Source organism: Numida meleagris, chromosome 8 (assembly GCF_002078875.1).
Source record: "Numida meleagris isolate 19003 breed g44 Domestic line chromosome 8, NumMel1.0, whole genome shotgun sequence".
In the NCBI taxonomy this organism is placed as follows: domain Eukaryota; kingdom Metazoa; phylum Chordata; class Aves; order Galliformes; family Numididae; genus Numida; species Numida meleagris.
The window spans coordinates 1,324,495-1,334,434 of record NC_034416.1 but is presented as its reverse complement, the minus strand read 5'-3'; the positions used below and the strand labels follow the sequence as shown (position 1 = coordinate 1,334,434).

General features: G+C 46.9%; 1 protein-coding gene across 2 annotated transcripts in view; it reads left to right on the top strand.

Moving 5' to 3' along the window:
* LOC110403060 (fibronectin type-III domain-containing protein 3a-like) overlaps positions 77-9,940 on the top strand; it is a 38,049-nt gene continuing 28,185 nt past the window's right edge. Inside the window, exons 1-2 of one of the 2 annotated variants that reach the window (XM_021405840.1) lie at positions 77-433; positions 4,097-4,204. The gene's annotated coding sequence lies outside the window, so the exon portion shown is untranslated. Of the gene's footprint in view, positions 434-4,096; positions 4,256-9,940 lie in introns of both variants that reach the window. The other variant, XM_021405841.1, reaches the window with a different exon arrangement.

Here is a 9,940-nt window from a genome sequence, read left to right as displayed (position 1 = left end):
CCGCTCTCCCTCCCCGCAGCGGAGCCGCTGCCTGCGAATGCCACGTCGCCTTCTGCCTGTTCCCCTTCGCTGCTCCGGCACAGACACCTCCCCCAGCGGCGGCGGGGTCGGGGCAGGGGGAGGTCAGCGCTGTCACCGCTCTGTGGTGGTGGCCGTCCCGCGCCCTCCCCCCATTCCGCTTTGTCCCCCTCAGCTCTGGGGGCAGCGGTGAGGTGCGGACCCTTCTGCGACCGGCGCCGTCCCGCTGAGTGCCGCCTCCCGAAGGCTGCGGGCTCCTTGGAGGGACGGGGAATGGACCACGGGGCCCCGCAGCTCCGCTCTGCCGATCCTTGGAAGCCCTCCGAGCGCTGCGCGTTGCGATCACCTCCGCACCGGGTAACGCTGGAGCTGGCAGGTGGATCTGCTGCCATCCGCGCTGCTTTTGGAGCTTCAGGTCTCGTGTTTAAATCTTGCTGCTCAGACCTTGTGTTAGAATGGTGGAAGCTTTCCATAGAGCGAAGTTATTTTCGTACCTGGGGTAATGTAACCCCAGTTATATTACTTCAGTTTCCGTCCATTCCTTGGATATTTTCTGTCTCTTCTGTCCTGTGGTGGTTTATAATGTTGTTTGTTCTTCCGTGCTTCATCAGATGTCTCTTTGTGAGCATCACCACAGTGCTACTGCAGATAACAACTTGGTATGTGAGTTCGTATTGTCCGGTTCCTTATGCCCTTCTAATATATTTATCATTATAAAATGTACTTCGATAGGGAAATCCTACCTCAGCCCCAGATGGAAAGACTGAGGCACAGAAATATTTATGGCCCAAGGTCACGCAGGAAGTGTGTGGTCGGGCAGGGAATTGAATCTAGATTTCCTGAGACTCAGATTAGCATTTTAACCAGGGAAGCATCCTCTCTGTGTTTGAAGCCAATAAGCTGTCCTTGGAGTTAGCATCCCGCGTAGAAGAGAGTACTCTGTGTTTCGGTCAGGATCCTTGTGAGGAAAAAGCAAAATCCCACTCTTGCGTTCTGTTTTTCCTCTTTTACGTAGTTTATAGGTGAAGAAGGATAAGGTGGTAAAATGGGAAAGATGTTGACTTTCTCAGGGCTCAGAGTGTAATGATGCGTGCTGAAAAGCAGCCAGCTGTTACGCTGTCCTCTCTCCTAGGTCTGGTTACCTTACTGTGCTCCAGATCCCTGCGAGTTTTGGAATGCTGTTGTTGTCTGGGAATAATTTCTTGTTAGCCAGGATCAAACAAATCTCATGTTCCGTGCAGCTGAGTTGAAAGCAGTCTGCAGTTTGTTGAGTCTTAGTTTGTGGTTTTTAACACAGCAGTCCGTGAACAAAGAGAACTTGCACTGTCTTGGAAGTGTCCTGGAGCAAGGTGCACAGTGATTGCTTGTAGGCTCAGGAGTGCTGCTGCAGATTTTGGGGAAACTTGGCCTTGCTTCTAATTAAGCATCACACGGACAATGGAATGGAATCATTTCAGCTTCTTGGGTGTCTACACAGATGCATACTGTTACGCTAGGATAGGTCACTTTTTTGGTAGTTAACATTACTAGAGCATTACAGCTGCCAGCAGTTTTGAAGAATCAGTTGTTAGAATGGTGTAAAACCGTAATTCCTGGAGCAGTCACCTTTAGAGAATAACGATAATTGATCTACACAAATCTGCTTCCTGCCGCAGCCCTCGGTCACCAAGTGCATCGTGCTTTGATGCTGAGCAGAAACCAAATTTGCAATCAAGTTGAAGGCGAATGTTCCATACAGCATTTAGATAGCCCTTTGTTTGGGTGTTTACGGAGGCCAGCGTTCGCATCTTGTTGACTGTGTGGGTTGTCACACCCATGCCAACGCTCTTTCGTCTTTTATATTTAATTTTAGAAAAGATTTGGTCCTTAAAATATGACTTCACGTGTACTGTGCGGCCAGTAGAAGTTGTAGCTCTCTGCTCACAATGTGTGCCCGGTGTTGGCGAGCCCCCAGGACTGCAGCAGCAGCGCTGCGTGTGCGTTTATGTGTACCTTTGTACACCTGTGGTGCAAAACGTTTTGGAAATCCCTTTGGGTGAGTGTCACGCAAATTGAAATACCCGTTCAAGGTTGGAAGGCTGAAGCCGGTGCTTGTGTTTGATCACCTACGATTTCCCCAACTTCAAAGGTCTCTCATCAAACTCCAGGCGTACGCTTGTTGCTTTTAAGAAAGTAGACAGCTGGGAAGGCGTCCCTAGAGTGTGGTGCACGGCACAGGCTGCTCAGGGAGAGGCAAGGTCACCACCCCGAGGTGCCCCAGAACCACGGGGATGTGGCACTGAGGGATGTGGGCATGGGCATGGTGGGGGGGCTGGGGTTGGGATCTGAGAGGGCTTTTCCAACCTGGCTGATGCTGTGATTCCACAAGGCGTCTTATCAGCTTGTGACTTTGATGCAGAGTATTGTGAGAGTGCCTGTGTTACACGTTCTCTTATTTTCCTATCATGATTTCATTTAAACACCGAAGAATTTTAAATTTACCTCTGAAAGCAGATGAGAAAACCTCAGTATTAGTAATACTGCGACAGTCAAGAGAGCTGAAGTGGAAATTGGTGTCTCCCACTTCTAACTTTGCTGCATCTCAGGACGATCCATTCTGAGCTGCTGGTATTCAGAGCCATGGCTGCTTGTTGCTCCGTTTCAAGGCTGGTGAATATCACAGAAGTAACCTTTTAATTTTTTTCACCTGTTTTTAGCAAGTTGTCATGAAGCTTACCAAGGTCAAGATGGTTGGTTTTCAGCTGTTATCTTTGCTGCACGCCAGACCTTCCCTGAAAAGTTTTGGATTCCTGAGTGAGGAGCACACACTGAACTCTTTATTGCATTCTTGAAGAGCTTATTGTAAAAGCGGCGATAATTTATTCTTTCAGTGGTGCTAACACAATCCTTTCTGTGTATTGACCAGCAGAGACAGACCACTGGCGCAGCGCCCTTCGTCCGTTTCAATCTTAATGTAAATCTGCTATTGTTCCCAATATCTGGTTGATGTGGAAAAATGCCTCAGTTTGCTCAAGATATGCTTTTCCAGCACTGGGGCCTGGCGCTTTGTGTTTTTTTGGCCCGTACCTCCTGAAAAGTAGTTCAGGAGGACACGATGAGGCTGCGACCTCAGCGATGTCTGCGGCTTCAAGCCAAGATCACCTTTCTGGTGGGAGCAACAAAGGAGCTGCTGTGTCTGCAGGAGGGGCTTCTGTCTGCTTCCCGCAAAGCCAGCCAGAAAACAGGGGCTCGTGCCCTGGCTTTAGGAAAAATGTATTGGGAACTGACCGATGTTTTGGGGATCTTGTAAGTTTGGAGAGCCAAAACAGGGCAGTTCTTATTCATCAGCGTGCAGACAGCGTAGGAACTGGAATTTAGTACTCCATCCAGCACCTTGAGAAAGGTGATGACTTTCACATCATTAAATGTAACTTCTTGAACAGCCTTGGTGCCTGCTGAAGGCGTTCTTAGCGTCTTCTGGCGGAGCATCTTTGGTGGGACAGTTCCTGGAATGAAGCCATGCTGCCCCATCACACGGAGCTGTGACCATATTCCCCAGGCTGCACAGCTGCTCTGCTTTCAGTGTGACCTATCAGAGGATAAGTATGTTCCTGGTAATTTCAACCTGGATATGATTATGTACCGTTAGGAAGTTGATTTTCCCCTCATTATTGTCATATAGAAGAAGAGAGGATTGAACAGACAATTTGTAACTGTACTTAGTCACAGAGAACGCACTGCGTACGGGAACTGTCTTCGCTGTGTCCAAGTTCCTTTTCACTAATTAGATCATAGCTTAAACAGCAGAGTACCCTTGGCTGATACGGCAATAAATGTATGTGCAGTGTGTTTACACAGTTGTCAGGCTTTGCATTCTGTACGTGCTGAATGGATGGATTCAAGAAGGCTGCATAAGGTATTTTGAGAGTGGAGTCTTCCTTGAGTCTTATTTGCAGATCCTGGTGGAGTTGATCTCTGGCTGTTCTCCAGCAGCTTATTCAATACAAGTTATTTTCTGCATGTTTTTTTTTTTTTTTCTTAAGATGGTGCTTGCCAATTTCTGTGAAGAAAATCACTATTTCTTTTTTCTTGTCCACAGAAGGAAGGCTGAGGGACAGCACAGCACCTTGCTCCTATTACAGCAGGCAGTGACCGTACACCAGCTATCAATCAGCAGGAACAGCTTCAAGTCAGGAGAGTGTCAACGGTAATTAGACCTAATTTGCTGTTCTCCCAGATCTTCTGAGACATTTTTTCTGTAAGTCTCTCGTGTGTCAAGGTGAAATAACATACAAATACTTGAAAGGCTTCTAAGCTTAGGACTCCCTTTTTCTTCTTTGTTTTTGTTTTGTTTGAAACTTGCTATCACATGAAAAATGGGTTAGAGGAGGAAGAACTGATAGAGTTCTTGAAGTAGGAAGAAGCTCGGTATTTCCAGATAAATGTTATTGGTTTTATAATGTAACAACCTTATCTGTATTTTGGCATTAACCTTACTCTCCTTCCCCCAGCTGGAATTTTCGTCTTAATGAGACTTGCATAATCGGCCTTCGTATAAAGAAAGTAAATTCTGTTTTTAGCAAAGGCATTTCCTGTAGAGAAAGCAGTTCAAGAGAGTGGCAGCCTACGCTAAGTGACCGACTGGATGGCACTGCTTAGGTGTGCTGGCTCGAGTTGGAGCTCACGGAACTGATCAGGCCATGGGTTTGACCTGGGGGGGCAGGGTAGGGCGGGGAAGAAGAAATCTGGCACAGTAAATTATCATCAGGATGTTGTTTGTGTTTTGTCACAAGGGCCAGAATTCTACCACTTGTGCTTGCTTTTTTTTTTTTAGTGAGGATTCCTGTGAATTACATTTGCTCGTAGAATGGTATTCTCAGCTTTGTGAAGAGCAGTTTGCCCATTTTCTGGTTTGGTTCACAGTTGTCTAAAGCAGTAGGATCAAGGAAGGACCTGAAGGGTCTGTAGCTGATCGATACAGAGTAGAGCGTGATGGGAAATGATAAAATTAAATACAAAAGAGGTCTTCAGGAAGATATTACCTAAGCAACCTTTTGGTATATTTTGAACTGTCATTTTGATTTTTAGTGCCTAGTTTTCTTGAAATAAAAACATAATAAAAATAGTTATATAGTTATAAACAGTCATCCCTGGATTCTTCAAAACTGTGCTAGGCTCCACTCATTCTCTTACATGAAGTTGCAATTCAGCTGATCTGCCAATAAGTTCAGGTACAGAAGCAGCTCATTCCAGTGCTAGTGTGCATCGGATGAGCTGTGCTGGAGACTTTCTGCATGCTGCTGGCCTGTCACGAATGCTGGGTGAAGGGTGTTTGCTTAACCCTCACATGCACGATGTCATATTTGCATTTTGCCTCGTGTTTTCCATGAACTGCAAAAATGCACATGGTCAGTTACCACGAGACTGCTCAGATGTGGTAGTTTAAGTCATTTCTTGGTGTGTTTTAGCACTTGGTTTAAGTATAGCCTGTTTGAGCGAGGATGATCTGCTCTGCAGCTAAAGCATTACAGCCTGAACTCTTGTTGTGCAAGAATGTTTTAGGTTTGTATGTCAAACTTTTAAACTGTGATACAGCAAAAGGGAAGCGTTTCTTATTCTCCTTGTTTTTGAAGATGTAAGTCCTGCTTTTGCTCCTCTCTTATTGGATTAGATGACAACTGACTGCTCTGACCTGCGCCGTGGTAGAGCCTTTCCTGGAAGTCGGGCTGCTGCTGTTGTTTTGAGTAATCTGAATGATTGCTTCCTCTCAGTCAAGTTTTTAAAAAAAAAAAAAAAAAGTCAGGATTAGGAATGCAGAACATTTGGAAAATAACTTTTGGATCAGATGGTGTTTGTATCACACCATCTGTCCGACCGTGCGTGTCTGCCATCCCACAGCGTTCTCTAAGTTGCCTTCTGGTGCTGGAGAGCTCTGTGCTCTGGTGCTGTCCTGCTGCAGGCACAGGAGGTTCCGTGGGCACAGCGTGCTGACATCCGTGGCTGCGTGGCACCCAGGGGCATTTCGGTGTCTGGAAACAAGGTGTGGAGGACAAGGCAGGGCAGCCAGGCTGCATCCCCGCCTGCCCTCTGTGGAGGATGAAAGGAAAGCGTGCAGAAGTGGCTGGGAGCTCGTGCCTTGCTGTGAGCTGGGCACACCTCGCTTCGCGGAGGAGACTTGGATGGTGCCGTGGAATATGCATGCTCCTGTTGTGGTGGGGTTGTTTGTGCACACAATAGCTTTGGGGATTTCTTCTGTTCTTTGAAACAATGCTTTTTCCCCGTGAAGATGATTGGTAAATAAAATATTTCTGTGGAGGGGGAAATAGCTACTGTAAAAGAGATTCAATGCTACACCGCACCTGAAGACCAAATTTGTCCCGTGGGGAGGAATCATACTTAGTTTTCCAGATACTTAACCTGAAATTCAGAACCTCAGAGCACATGCAGCTCCTGTAGAAACTTGCATTTCCCATCTTGTCATTCTTGGCACTGATTTAAACGTTTTGCTTCATCTGCTGAGCTTGGTAGTTACTTAGTTGTGAAGTCCGGCTTGCTTTGGGGTGACTGGGGAGGGTTTCTCTGGGGCTCTTGCTGCTTGTCGCCATGGTGTGGAACAGATGCCTGTTTTCTGGCACATAACTGCTTGTGGTCTTAGGAACAGAATGTTGTCTTTCTACAGCTGTGTGTTTTGCTTGCAGGGAAGTACCCTGTTAGTTTTCCAGCTGTTCTTCACCACTGCTACATGGCTGCACTGCAGTCCCTGTAAGGACGCTGTCACTGCTTTTGTTCCCTTTGTAGGGTTTTCCCCTCTCTCTTTCTTTTTTTTTTTTGATCAATTTTTCATTTCAAAGATGCGCTCTACTTCTTGTGGCTCTGTTGGGAAGCTTTCTCGGATCACGAGTTTGTTTTCCAATGGGTCATTTTATATTTTACATCCGTAACTATTAAGTCACTTGGGCATTTGAGCGTAGCATTTCACCAGTACGTTGTTAATGGGTTAATAAGTAGTTACCAGCACATTTAAAATCTGTTATCGTAGCTGTTAGAAGCTTTCTCACATAAGCTTGAAAACACCTTGCTTTGTCCAGCTTTGGGATAGTGCCTGTCACCCCACAGGGCAAGCCCTTTCCTTCAGGTGGTGCATCTGCCTTCCTCCCCTTGCTGCTCTGAGACCTTACGGGACGTCATACCAGAACACAAAGCAGTTTGTAAGTGCTGAGGGCAGCTGCTTGTATAGGTTTTATTAGCGGGTGGAGGATTTCTTTTTATTGCTTTCCTGGCACAGTCGCATCAGGAACCTGATCCGGATTGGTAGGGGAGGCTGCAAGTTGATGCTATCACTCGTGGCAGAGTTCCCATGTGTCTTACTCTGTTGATCTGCTGTTTCTGTGGTTTTAGGGATTTTTTTTTTGGTGGCCGTGATACGAGGGCTTCCCATGTCAGTCTTAATTTTCCTTCGGGGAGAATTTCTGTGGGCAGTTAGGTCTCAGAATACCCTGAGGACTAGCCAGGCTGATAAAAGGATGGTGCTCGCTTCCGTACTCTGCGATGGAAACTATTAGCACTGCTTTGGAATCAGCATTTCAGTGACAGTAAGGCTTTCTGGAAAATACAGGGAAATGTTTGCACCTCGGTAGCATTACCACATCTGTGACCTCTTCGGGTTGTCCTGTCCTGTCCTGCCCTGCCCTTGGAGGCTTCCAGCTCTGCCATTTTTGCAGCTGTCATTTTCAGTGTGGTGCAAAGCAGGGACGCATGTCGTTCTGCACCGGTGCATCTGCGCTACTGTGGGAGTTGAGGTATTATCACTTCTTTTGAATCTGAAACCTAAAAGAGTGGTACCTCAAAGAAAGCACCTGGTGCAGGGTGCTGAAACCGCATACTGCGTGTCTGCGGAGTGCAGTGGGCATTTTGTTGGGGTTTCCTGCTGTTTTGCAATACAAATTGGCAGGTTTAACATCGCAGAGCGTACCTAGGGCCAAATTGCTAGCGATCGGAATGGCCTGAGTTGGAAGGGACCTCAAAGATCTAGCAATGGCAAGGTCAGAACGACATAGGGTACACCTAGATCCGTTGTGTGGGGTTTTTCACAGCTGTAGGCGTTAGATGTGTGACTGAGCACGTCTGTTGGAGAAGTCATGAAGAGCGTTCTCAGTATCAGAGCTGCGGTGCCCTATGGCTGGGAGCCAGGCTCCCGGCAAGGTGCTGCAGCCAAATCCACTCGGGTGTCATTATGAATTATTTCCAACATTTTAATCAAAACATATATTTAGTTCTGAACAGATGACTGTTATGGAGCGATGGTGGTCTCTTCAGAGCTAAAATTGTAACTGAGCCTCTGTTAAGTGTGGTTCTGTTGGGGCTCTGGCTCCCTTAATCTCACTGAAAGTAAACCAGTGCGCTCCGCGTGGCTCACGTGTGGTCCTGTGGCAGAGGGGAACTATTTCGGGACCAGGATGATATCTTAAACACTCTGTTAGGGCTGTTTATTTGAAAAACACTGGGAGAAGGTAGCTTGTGTCTTTTAACCTAAATGTTTCCTACCTCAAAATTGCACGGGGCGTGCATTTTGGATGGGGATGGGGTGAGGCTTTTCTGAAATTCCTAGTAAGGTCTGATCTTTTGATGAGGCAGTTCCTTACCCTGATGCTGGGGAGGTGTTTCGTTCGTCTGTTGTTCTTCTTTAACAGCCTTTGGTGCAAACTTTACCTTAAAATATTTCAAAGTTTGCGAGAGTTGAAGGCATGGAAGTGCCTTCGTGAGCTGAGCGCCCAGCTCCCCATCAGACTGCGGTTGGACTTGATGATCTTGAAGGTCTTTTCCAACCTGAGCAATTCTGTGATTCTATGACTCCCTCTGTGGCCCTGGGCATGTTGCTCTCCCTACCTCAGCCTCACTCCACTTAAATAAAGAAGTCTCCATTTAAATAATGGGCTCCTTAGAACAGTGGCTTTCTCATATTAAACCCAGCACTTACTATAATGAAAAGTGTTTGCATTACCTTCTGTGTGGGACTAGAAGTACACATTGACTGTTTATGGAATCGGTTCGGTTTCTGTTCTGGACAGTGGAATGAAGCTGATCCATTTCTGCCTACAGCGTGCTTCCCTTTCCCCCTTTTGGGATAAGTACGATGCCTTTTGAGGAGACATGTACAATACATTGTGAAAATACTTTAATTTACAACTTTGCACATTTGCACAATAAGTAATCTCATACCATTAATATGAGGAAATAATTCCAATGAAAACACTATTTTTCAGTCCAATTCAGTGAAATGTTCCTTATTTTGTGTAGTATGATAAAGCACGCTTAAAAAATGCACAGCTTTTCTTTGTTGTTCTGCACCCTGCATGTAAATAACTGCATGGAACCGCAGTTTGCAGGGGTTGGAAGGGACCTCAGGAGATCACCCGGTCCAGTCCAGTCAGATCGTGGTCACTGCCTGAAGCCAAGCATTCCTGCAGGCATGGGGACTGCTGCTGCTGTTTGCTGGTCGCTGTTGCAGAGCTCTGGGTGAGGCAGAAGCAGTGCCTGTGCGCAGAAGGGCACTTGCAGCCGTGGCTTGTCCTTAGCGGTGCTGCTGGCACAGGTTGGAAGCTTCCCATTGTCATGCACGCAGCAGCGATGGTGTGAGCTGAGGCTGAGAGTAGCACCTCGTTCCAGCCTGCACGTTGACATTTGGCTCAGTGAGGTTTTGCAAACCCAGCGTGCGCTGAGCGTTGCTTCTATTCATTTCAGTCAACTTCAGTTAATAGCCCCAGCCATATACAGGAATAGCGTATTTGTTTCTCTTTTTTCGGGGTTGAAACCGTTTGAGATTTCATTTTCAGAACACCTCATGGAAGTCCATGAAGTTTCCCAGACGGGCGGGACAAGCGGCAGGGTGCTGGTGGCAGGGTGCTGGTGGCAGGGTGCTGGTGGCAGGGTGCTGGTGGCAGGG